An 11,136-nucleotide genomic window follows, 5' to 3' on the forward strand; every position below is an offset into this window, starting at 1 on the left:
ATAACCTTTTTTCCTGTCTAACTTTTCATTATATTACCGTAAACAAAACATGAACATTCTCTGCCTGAAATTCTCTCCTGTAGTCTCTGTAACTTCCATTAAACGATTAGCGTTATATTGTCAGTAGATCGTAATGTTTGATTTGTTAGTTAATTGTATCATTGTCAAAATTTTTTACTTTAACCAATTGTCTGTAAATTGTATCGTATCCCCCAACTCTTTTTGTATTTTGTCAAGTAATCCGTATATTGTAAAGTAAAATTTTGTAGCCAAGGGGGACCTCTGCACAAAAGGGGCAGTTGTCTCCCTTTAAATTGTCATGTAGACCTTAAATGATCATGAATGTTACGCCCTGTCCCTACTGTGTCATCAGAGGGCAGGAATTGAAAAAAAAAAAAAAAAAAAGTATCTGTTCTTATCAGCTTAATATCTGATATGCGCCCAAGGGCGCTCAAATATTAAACTGATTTTTGGAACTAGCTTGTCGGCATGAGGCTTGCCTCACCGCGAGCACGGGTTGCCCTGGCATTGCAGTACAGCCATGGGTGGCCCAGCCCCTTTTCATCAATTGGCAAGAAAACAACGATTTTCACATTTTCACAGTTGCAATCATTCAAGTCCATATTGTTGATATGACTGGCTAACTAACTACAATGTTAACTAGGAGCTAGGTAACATTGTATGTAGTTGGTTGCTTTTCCATAGTAGTTAAGTAGTTTAAACCTTGTACTAGACATAGTTTTATTTATGATTGTTAATCAAATATACACAGACTGCGAAGCCTTCAACGTGTTGTGTTTTTGTGTTCTTCTGATCTTGCTTTTTTGTCTGCCTGCCTGTTTAGTAGTCAGTCATTTCTAGCTACCCCTCTTTGTGTGCTCAAAAATTCAAGGCTTATTTTCAATTTCAGACGACTGCTGGCTGACTCACTACTTATCGAGCAAGATGCAAGATTAGTTTTTCTTCACGAAAGGGATGGTGAGTACATCAGTTTTATATTTCAGTATATTTCAGTACTTGATCATCTTCCTCGTCAGACTCAACATTCTTCACTCAATATTCAACATATCGATCTATTCAGAGACTACTGAAACAGCCTTCCCACATGTGTCGGCTTGTTTCTGCAGCCGCCGAGTTGTCAATAGCCAAAATGGTAGTTCATACTTACCTGACGGGGAAGACAACGTGATCAAGAAGGCGTTTCTTCCAGGGTGAGGCCCTTCCATTGCAGTTCGGTTGGGCTGACCCCTGCGATTACCCCAAACGTGGGTAACTCGACCGTACAATTTCTGGTAGTGGGGACCTGCGTTCGCGCTAGTCCCCTCACAATTGTCTAAAGAATCCAGCCAACCCAAGCAGAATCCCACCAGCAGTTCCTCAAATAAAGCCGCCCATTGCGCCTTCTTGATCACTCTCAATATACAATATACAATATACAATAGAGGTAGATTGTTATACAAAGACTTGTCATTGTTTGCTTTGCCTTTGTCTGCCTTAACCTTGTTCGTCGTCTGCCGTAGTAATGTTGTCTTAAATATGATCCTTTCAAGCAGGACAATCATCGTTTCTGAAATGTTATGGCTTTAGCATGCCTATCTTGCAGCATTTGATAAAAAAGGCCAAATTAATTCAAGTTCAACACAGAAAAAAATCTTCCTGTCCAAATATACATACTTTGCAACTTTCAGAGCAGCATGTTGCAAATCTCAAGCAAACTTATCTTCAATTCAAATTCAAATTCGAATTCATTTAATGCATCAAAATATGTTATAAAAGTTTGTCTATAATTATACTAAATAGCAATAATCAAGAAGCAATGATAAGAGCTTCATAGTGTCACTTAGCATTTGAGAATTAGAAACTTGGTAAAGTCAATTGACAAAGTGAAAGTGAAAGTCAAAACAATTCAGGCAAAAATTGAGGCAAGGATTTCTGTATCATTGCAAGAAGAATCTTGGGCCTATGGAAATCTGCATGGCCTATTTTTCACAATTCCAAATCAAATACTTTTTTTAGAAGACATTCGTTCTAATAGCCATTTGTAGGGATGATTGCAAAACAGAGTTTTGTTTTTATTTCCCTTTATGGTTTCATGGTTGGTTCTAATTGTTGGAGTGGCAAGATGCTTTTTGGTTGCTTAGCGGGTTTGATATCCATGTCAAGAAATCTAACTTGCAGCCAAGCTGACCATCATTACTGGGGATGAGCTGCCTGCACTTGAACGAGTCTCGACAACAACTAACCCACCCCCCCCCCCCAATACCCATTCTGAAGATTATGTAACTTAATTTCGGAAAAAATCTTGGATATTTTGGCAATTTTTGCAGCATAAAATTGAAAATATTGATTTTCATGAGTAGGCTTCAATAAGCTGGGCTTTCAGGGATTGTTCAATTCCCAATAATTACATGACAGGCCAATTGTGAAAGTGTCTTCGATGGATACCAAAGTGACTTGTAAAAAAAGAACAATCACAAAAGCATTTTGATTCATAGAGTTCAAAAAACCATCACTGATCTCTTATCGTTCGACGTTCGAACTATGGTGAACCTTTCCTTCAATTATATAAACTCTTTGGGTTTGCCACTCGAGTAATGAACAAGTGTCTATATGCAAGGTTTCGGCTTTCTTAGAATCATATCATCAGTCAGTGACAGAATGCAGTCATAGAACAGCTTCCATCCTCTCATCTTCTCAGTTTATCCCGTTCTCCAATCCGACTGCCACAAGGAAAGCTGAAAGTTAAGTTTAATCTTCTTCCCAATGATAGTCTAGTGGTCTTTTTGCCTCTTGGGTCACGGGGAGGCTCGTTCATGAATAGATAGTAAGAGTAAGCACAACAACACGGAGCAACAGCGCGCGCTGTAGAACTTAAGCCATATTTTTTCGAAGAAAGCGACTTTCCCTGCTGTTGCAGCTCACAACTGCTGCTGCATGCTGCTGAGTGGCCATGTGAAGCCGAATAACTCATTCACTAACTCACTTACCTCGACGACGTTCTTCAACATCCACAGATTGACTACTTTGCTGCTGGAGTGAGGGAGCAGGCAGGCAGGCAGGCAGGCAGGCAACAGGCAATAAAACTGAGCGCTCCGCAAGCAACGAGGCAGACTTGTGGAGAGTCTGAACTGAAGACATGAGACTGGGTATCGCTTCTCGGCCTTTTGGCTAAGATCAAGTGTAGTATCTGTTCTTATCAGCTTAATATCTGATATGCGCCCAAGGGCGCTCAAATATTAAACTGATTTTTGGAACTAGCTTGTCGGCATGAGGCTTGCCTCACCGCGAGCACGGGTTGCCCTGGCATTGCAGTACAGCCATGGGTGGCCCAGCCCCTTTTCATCAATTGGCAAGAAAACAACGATTTTCACATTTTCACAGTTGCAATCATTCAAGTCCATATTGTTGATATGACTGGCTAACTAACTACAATGTTAACTAGGAGCTAGGTAACATTGTATGTAGTTGGTTGCTTTTCCATAGTAGTTAAGTAGTTTAAACCTTGTACTAGACATAGTTTTATTTATGATTGTTAATCAAATATACACAGACTGCGAAGCCTTCAACGTGTTGTGTTTTTGTGTTCTTCTGATCTTGCTTTTTTGTCTGCCTGCCTGTTTAGTAGTCAGTCATTTCTAGCTACCCCTCTTTGTGTGCTCAAAAATTCAAGGCTTATTTTCAATTTCAGACGACTGCTGGCTGACTCACTACTTATCGAGCAAGATGCAAGATTAGTTTTTCTTCACGAAAGGGATGGTGAGTACATCAGTTTTATATTTCAGTATATTTCAGTACTTGATCATCTTCCTCGTCAGACTCAACATTCTTCACTCAATATTCAACATATCGATCTATTCAGAGACTACTGAAACAGCCTTCCCACATGTGTCGGCTTGTTTCTGCAGCCGCCGAGTTGTCAATAGCCAAAATGGTAGTTCATACTTACCTGACGGGGAAGACAACGTGATCAAGAAGGCGTTTCTTCCAGGGTGAGGCCCTTCCATTGCAGTTCGGTTGGGCTGACCCCTGCGATTACCCCAAACGTGGGTAACTCGACCGTACAATTTCTGGTAGTGGGGACCTGCGTTCGCGCTAGTCCCCTCACAATTGTCTAAAGAATCCAGCCAACCCAAGCAGAATCCCACCAGCAGTTCCTCAAATAAAGCCGCCCATTGCGCCTTCTTGATCACTCTCAATATACAATATACAATATACAATAGAGGTAGATTGTTATACAAAGACTTGTCATTGTTTGCTTTGCCTTTGTCTGCCTTAACCTTGTTCGTCGTCTGCCGTAGTAATGTTGTCTTAAATATGATCCTTTCAAGCAGGACAATCATCGTTTCTGAAATGTTATGGCTTTAGCATGCCTATCTTGCAGCATTTGATAAAAAAGGCCAAATTAATTCAAGTTCAACACAGAAAAAAATCTTCCTGTCCAAATATACATACTTTGCAACTTTCAGAGCAGCATGTTGCAAATCTCAAGCAAACTTATCTTCAATTCAAATTCAAATTCGAATTCATTTAATGCATCAAAATATGTTATAAAAGTTTGTCTATAATTATACTAAATAGCAATAATCAAGAAGCAATGATAAGAGCTTCATAGTGTCACTTAGCATTTGAGAATTAGAAACTTGGTAAAGTCAATTGACAAAGTGAAAGTGAAAGTCAAAACAATTCAGGCAAAAATTGAGGCAAGGATTTCTGTATCATTGCAAGAAGAATCTTGGGCCTATGGAAATCTGCATGGCCTATTTTTCACAATTCCAAATCAAATACTTTTTTTAGAAGACATTCGTTCTAATAGCCATTTGTAGGGATGATTGCAAAACAGAGTTTTGTTTTTATTTCCCTTTATGGTTTCATGGTTGGTTCTAATTGTTGGAGTGGCAAGATGCTTTTTGGTTGCTTAGCGGGTTTGATATCCATGTCAAGAAATCTAACTTGCAGCCAAGCTGACCATCATTACTGGGGATGAGCTGCCTGCACTTGAACGAGTCTCGACAACAACTAACCCACCCCCCCCCCCCCAATACCCATTCTGAAGATTATGTAACTTAATTTCGGAAAAAATCTTGGATATTTTGGCAATTTTTGCAGCATAAAATTGAAAATATTGATTTTCATGAGTAGGCTTCAATAAGCTGGGCTTTCAGGGATTGTTCAATTCCCAATAATTACATGACAGGCCAATTGTGAAAGTGTCTTCGATGGATACCAAAGTGACTTGTAAAAAAAGAACAATCACAAAAGCATTTTGATTCATAGAGTTCAAAAAACCATCACTGATCTCTTATCGTTCGACGTTCGAACTATGGTGAACCTTTCCTTCAATTATATAAACTCTTTGGGTTTGCCACTCGAGTAATGAACAAGTGTCTATATGCAAGGTTTCGGCTTTCTTAGAATCATATCATCAGTCAGTGACAGAATGCAGTCATAGAACAGCTTCCATCCTCTCATCTTCTCAGTTTATCCCGTTCTCCAATCCGACTGCCACAAGGAAAGCTGAAAGTTAAGTTTAATCTTCTTCCCAATGATAGTCTAGTGGTCTTTTTGCCTCTTGGGTCACGGGGAGGCTCGTTCATGAATAGATAGTAAGAGTAAGCACAACAACACGGAGCAACAGCGCGCGCTGTAGAACTTAAGCCATATTTTTTCGAAGAAAGCGACTTTCCCTGCTGTTGCAGCTCACAACTGCTGCTGCATGCTGCTGAGTGGCCATGTGAAGCCGAATAACTCATTCACTAACTCACTTACCTCGACGACGTTCTTCAACATCCACAGATTGACTACTTTGCTGCTGGAGTGAGGGAGCAGGCAGGCAGGCAGGCAGGCAGGCAACAGGCAAAAAAACTGAGCGCTCCGCAAGCAACGAGGCAGACTTGTGGAGAGTCTGAACTGAAGACATGAGACTGGGTATCGCTTCTCGGCCTTTTGGCTAAGATCAAGTGTAGTATCTGTTCTTATCAGCTTAATATCTGATATGCGCCCAAGGGCGCTCAAATATTAAACTGATTTTTGGAACTAGCTTGTCGGCATGAGGCTTGCCTCACCGCGAGCACGGGTTGCCCTGGCATTGCAGTACAGCCATGGGTGGCCCAGCCCCTTTTCATCAATTGGCAAGAAAACAACGATTTTCACATTTTCACAGTTGCAATCATTCAAGTCCATATTGTTGATATGACTGGCTAACTAACTACAATGTTAACTAGGAGCTAGGTAACATTGTATGTAGTTGGTTGCTTTTCCATAGTAGTTAAGTAGTTTAAACCTTGTACTAGACATAGTTTTATTTATGATTGTTAATCAAATATACACAGACTGCGAAGCCTTCAACGTGTTGTGTTTTTGTGTTCTTCTGATCTTGCTTTTTTGTCTGCCTGCCTGTTTAGTAGTCAGTCATTTCTAGCTACCCCTCTTTGTGTGCTCAAAAATTCAAGGCTTATTTTCAATTTCAGACGACTGCTGGCTGACTCACTACTTATCGAGCAAGATGCAAGATTAGTTTTTCTTCACGAAAGGGATGGTGAGTACATCAGTTTTATATTTCAGTATATTTCAGTACTTGATCATCTTCCTCGTCAGACTCAACATTCTTCACTCAATATTCAACATATCGATCTATTCAGAGACTACTGAAACAGCCTTCCCACATGTGTCGGCTTGTTTCTGCAGCCGCCGAGTTGTCAATAGCCAAAATGGTAGTTCATACTTACCTGACGGGGAAGACAACGTGATCAAGAAGGCGCCGCGGCCGGTCACGCTTTTTCGAGCTCCGACTGTTTGAAGCGTATCGTCGTTTTGAACAGGTTTATAGGCTAGTTTTTAGTATCTAATTTAACAGTTTCAACTGTAGTACTCTTTGAGAAATAAATTTGAACCAAACTCGAAATGGCAGTAAACGAAATCCCTTCAATTTGGGGAGATTTGGCTTCGGATGAAAGTGAAAGGCGGCCTATTACGTTCGCACAGAAATTGAAAGAAGGAAATGCAAAGATGTCTGCATCAGATCTAGCAGCAAAAGCGGCCAAATTCGAGACCATCGACACCATTGACCACAAAGAAATTATTAATTATTTTCACCGAAAATTCAAGGATGAGAACTGTGTCCAACAACTTATGCCACTCGCCGCGCTTCCTGGCAGACGTAAGTGGAACATCATTTTTTCAAAGCCCTCCATGGTTGACACGGTTATAGAGGAGCTCGTCAAATTTCCGTCCCTCCCAGAAGATGACCCTGGCATTGCTTTTACTCCAGTAAGAAGAAGAGCCTTACTCATCACCATCCCGGACGCTTCACCAGATATTTCGGACAATGAAATTGGGAGCATTCTCTCGCTTTACGGTACCGTAACCCGCGTTTGGAAACAAACTTGGGAGGGTTTTCCCAACATTTTCAACGGAAAACGCCTGGTTACAATTTTCCCTTCAGGAGGCACTGAATTACCCCCCTTCGTAATTCTGCGAAACAAGAAGATTTCTCTCTCTTACAGGGGCAAACCCGTTTTTTGTAATATCTGCATGGCAGATACACACAGAACTTCGGATTGCCCCGCCAGAGACATGCGTCACTGCTACCTTTGCGGTTCCACTGACCACTCAAAAAAAGACTGTTTGAAGTTTGTACCCCTGAAAAGAGCCCGAGGCAGACGTTACAGTGGAGAGGTTGAAGATCAAATCGAGCCAACCCCTATCAACGATAATGAGGACGGAGAAGAAATTGACGATGAATCCGCCAAAACAAATACAGCGAGCGAGGATGAACCCCCCACCACCTCTACAACGCCCGAAAGCCCCAACGCTAGCCAAACAGCTGTAAACATTACTTCGCAACAAGATCCGACACTGGAACCAAAGCCACAAAGACCAAGCAAAAAACTGACCAAAGCCCCCAACGAATACGCCCCCTTCACAAGAAAAACATCCAAAAGACCAGTTCCTTCAACCCCTGAAAAGAACGTTGTACGTAAAAAACCCACTGGTGAGAACTCTTAATTAAAACCTTAATTTTCTTCACTTTTCAATGTTTTTATTTCGTTCTTATTTTTTCTCATGGCTTGTGTTGCGAGTATCAACGTGAATGGGTTGAACGACCCCCGTCGCTCGGATTCAATCTTACGTCACCTCTATAGCCTTAAGCCTGATATTTTATTCCTGCAAGAAACCCACCTTAATCCCGTTAATGTTAACAATGTATTTTCGCAATGGCCCGGCACTTCCTTTCATTCCTTTGGTAAAGATAATAGAAAGGGTGTCTCTATTCTTATTTCTGATAGATTGAAAACCACAATCCATTCACGCCATACTTCCGACACAGGCCATCTAATTGTTCTCGACCTTTCAATCGATGACAATAGATTGATCTTAAGCAACGTTTACGCTCCCACAGGCGGTCTCGACGGCATTGCAAATCGTAAAGAATTTTTTAACGAGCTCAATAAGGTGTTAGACAATTTTCCTCATGATTTTCCTATAATTTTAGGAGGTGATTTTAACTGCGTACTGGATCCCTCGGATCGCTCCAACCCCGTTAATTATGTTGAAAAAACTGCTAATAATTTAAAAGCAGTTCTGTCTTCTCATGCCTTAGAAGATATCTGGCGTATTCAAAACCCCTCTTCTAAGGAATTTACTTTTTCTAGTTCTCGTGGTTCATTTAGTCGAATTGATAAATTTTACACTTCAAGGAATTTTCGCGACATTTTTAATAAACCCCGCATCGACCCCTTTCCTCACTCTGATCATGATAGGATTTCTCTTTCCCTCAACTTCTCAGCCCCTAAACGTGGGCCAGGTATATGGAAATTAAACACTTGCATTTTGAAAGAGCAAGAATTCATCAACTCCATTAATCAATTTATCACCGACTGGGAAAAATCTCAAGAGTCTTTCCCTTCATTAACCGAATGGTGGGAACACGGCAAAAACACTTTTGTTGACATTGCCAAAACATATTCTAGAGATCGAAAGAAACATTTTCTCCGCAAAAAATCTAAACTTCTCAAACAACTCAGAAATGCGAAAAGAAAGGCAGAGAGTTCAGGAGACCCCCGATTTCAGAAGCTTTACAAAAACATAAGCAACGAAGTGAAATCCCTAGAAGCCTCCGAAGCTGAAGGGGTGAAAATTAGGTCAAAAGCTAAATGGTCCGAACAAGGCGAAAAAGTCACAAGATATTTCTGCTCCCTTGAAAAGAAACGACAAAGCGACCGTACAATGAAATCAATTAAAGATATACATGATAATTCCATCTCTGACCCGACTGAAATAGTCAATGTCGTCAAAGAATTTTATGCTTTTCTCTATAAAGAAGAGCCAGTCGACTCAAACCTTCAGGATACTCTCTTACAAAAAATAAGTAAACGTCTTTCTGAAACTGAGAAAAACATTTGCGAACACCCCCTTACTCTCGAAGAAATAAACACTGCCTTAGAAACTATGGTAAATGGTAAATCTCCCGGAATAGACGGACTACCGTGCGAATTTTACAAACTATTTTGGAAATCTCTCGGTAAACACTTCTTAAACGTAATTAACTCTTGCTTTGATAATAAATCCCTTACCCCCTCTCAAAGAATTGCTTTAATTTCTTGCCTCTTTAAAAAAGGCGACAGAGAAAACATTAAAAACTGGCGCCCCCTCAGCCTCTTAAATTGTGACTATAAAATCATAGCCAAAGTTCTAGCAAATCGTCTTTCGAAAGTCCTAACTAGCATTATAGCTGAAGACCAAACTTGCTCTGTTCCCGGCCGCTCAATTTTAGGCAATTGCCATGCCTTACGAGACATTATTCAATTCTCTGAAAATGAAAACCTCCCGGTCGCTCTATTATCTATTGATCAAATGAAAGCCTTTGATCGTGTAAATTGGAACTTTCTCCTTAAAACACTTGAAAAATTCAATTTCGGTCCTGTTTTCATTAGCTGGGTAAAACTTCTATACACTAACATTGAAAGCAAAGTTAAATGTAACGATTTTATTTCCGACCCTTTCACTCCTAGCAGAGGTGTCAGACAAGGTTGCCCCCTCTCTGCCCTTCTTTACGTTCTCATTGCTGAGGTGTTTGCTGCTAATGTCCGCTGTGACCCCGCAATTAAGGGCGTCACGGTCGGTAAAACTGAATTTAAAATTATACAATACGCAGACGATACTACCCTTCTTCTTCAAGGTAACCAATCCTTACTTGCAATTGAAAACCACATCGCGAACTATGAAAAAGCCTCTGGCGCTAAAATAAACAAAGATAAAAGCGAAGGCCTCTGGCTTGGTAGCTTTAAAAACCGCCCAGATTCCCCTCTAGGTTTTAACTGGAAAAAGAAAACCCTCAAAATCCTTGGCCTCTATTTCGGTACTGAAGACACAAATAAACTGAACTGGGAACCTAAAGTTTCTAAATTTATTAAAACATTAGATCTTTGGAAGTCGCGTGACTTGACCTTTAGGGGGAAGGCCGTTGTTGTTAATCAGCTTGCAAGCTCTGCACTCTGGTATACAGCTTCGGTTTTCCCAATACCCCAATGGGCAGTCAAACAACTTAATGAAAAACTTTGGCATTTCTTTTTTAACGGCAAACGACCCCCGATCCCTAGATCTCAAGCTAAACTACCTTATCAAGAAGGTGGCCTCAATGTTCTTGATATAGAGAAGAAATGTAATAGCCTCCTTTTATCATGGCTAGCCAAACTCGTTGCCCCCGAACAAACAGGCAAATGGAAAGTTCTCTTTGACCATTTCTTAGGAAAATACAAAAATCTAAATATCGGAAAAAATATTCTTAAATGCTATTTACAGTCCCGCGAAATAAACAAACTACCTTCTTTCTATAAACACACCCTCCGTGCATATCTCGCTATTACTAATGACCATAATAGATCTCTAGATAACATGTTTGAAATATTTAACGAACCTCTCTTTCTGAATCCTAAAATCATGAAAGATAGTCTACCTCTCAACCCCTACTGGGTGGAGGCAGGAATTACCTTATTACGAGATATTACCTACGAGTTTTCCCCTGGTTTTCTCCCTGAACTCGCTATCAATGAATTAGTTGGTAGTAAATTTAAGCCTAATGACCTTTCTTCCATTTTATCATGCCTTCCCCTTGAATGGAAAAATTTCATCCGTTCC

The 11,136-nt window shown here is 40.5% G+C and overlaps 4 non-coding genes and 1 pseudogene across 4 annotated transcripts; all 5 read left to right on the forward strand.

Moving 5' to 3' along the window:
- The first annotated feature begins 358 nt into the window (after nucleotides 1-358).
- Nucleotides 359-559, forward strand: LOC135684049 (U2 spliceosomal RNA; annotated as a pseudogene).
- A 601-nt stretch (nucleotides 560-1,160) lies between these two features.
- LOC135684064 (U1 spliceosomal RNA) lies at nucleotides 1,161-1,324 on the forward strand. The gene has a single exon (XR_010515851.1). It is a non-coding gene; the product is annotated as a U1 spliceosomal RNA (small nuclear RNA).
- A 1,824-nt stretch (nucleotides 1,325-3,148) lies between these two features.
- On the forward strand, nucleotides 3,149-3,337 carry LOC135692354 (U2 spliceosomal RNA). Its single transcript, XR_010516854.1, has one exon. It is a non-coding gene; the product is annotated as a U2 spliceosomal RNA (small nuclear RNA).
- A 601-nt stretch (nucleotides 3,338-3,938) lies between these two features.
- On the forward strand, nucleotides 3,939-4,102 carry LOC135692353 (U1 spliceosomal RNA). Its single transcript, XR_010516853.1, has one exon. It is a non-coding gene; the product is annotated as a U1 spliceosomal RNA (small nuclear RNA).
- Nucleotides 4,103-5,927: 1,825 nt separating this feature from the next.
- On the forward strand, nucleotides 5,928-6,116 carry LOC135687916 (U2 spliceosomal RNA). The gene has a single exon (XR_010516311.1). It is a non-coding gene; the product is annotated as a U2 spliceosomal RNA (small nuclear RNA).
- Nucleotides 6,117-11,136: the final 5,020 nt, after the last annotated feature.

The sequence above is a fragment of the Rhopilema esculentum genome, chromosome 7, assembly GCF_057945365.1.
Source record: "Rhopilema esculentum isolate cy_ngs chromosome 7, ASM5794536v1, whole genome shotgun sequence".
Taxonomy (NCBI): domain Eukaryota; kingdom Metazoa; phylum Cnidaria; class Scyphozoa; order Rhizostomeae; family Rhizostomatidae; genus Rhopilema; species Rhopilema esculentum.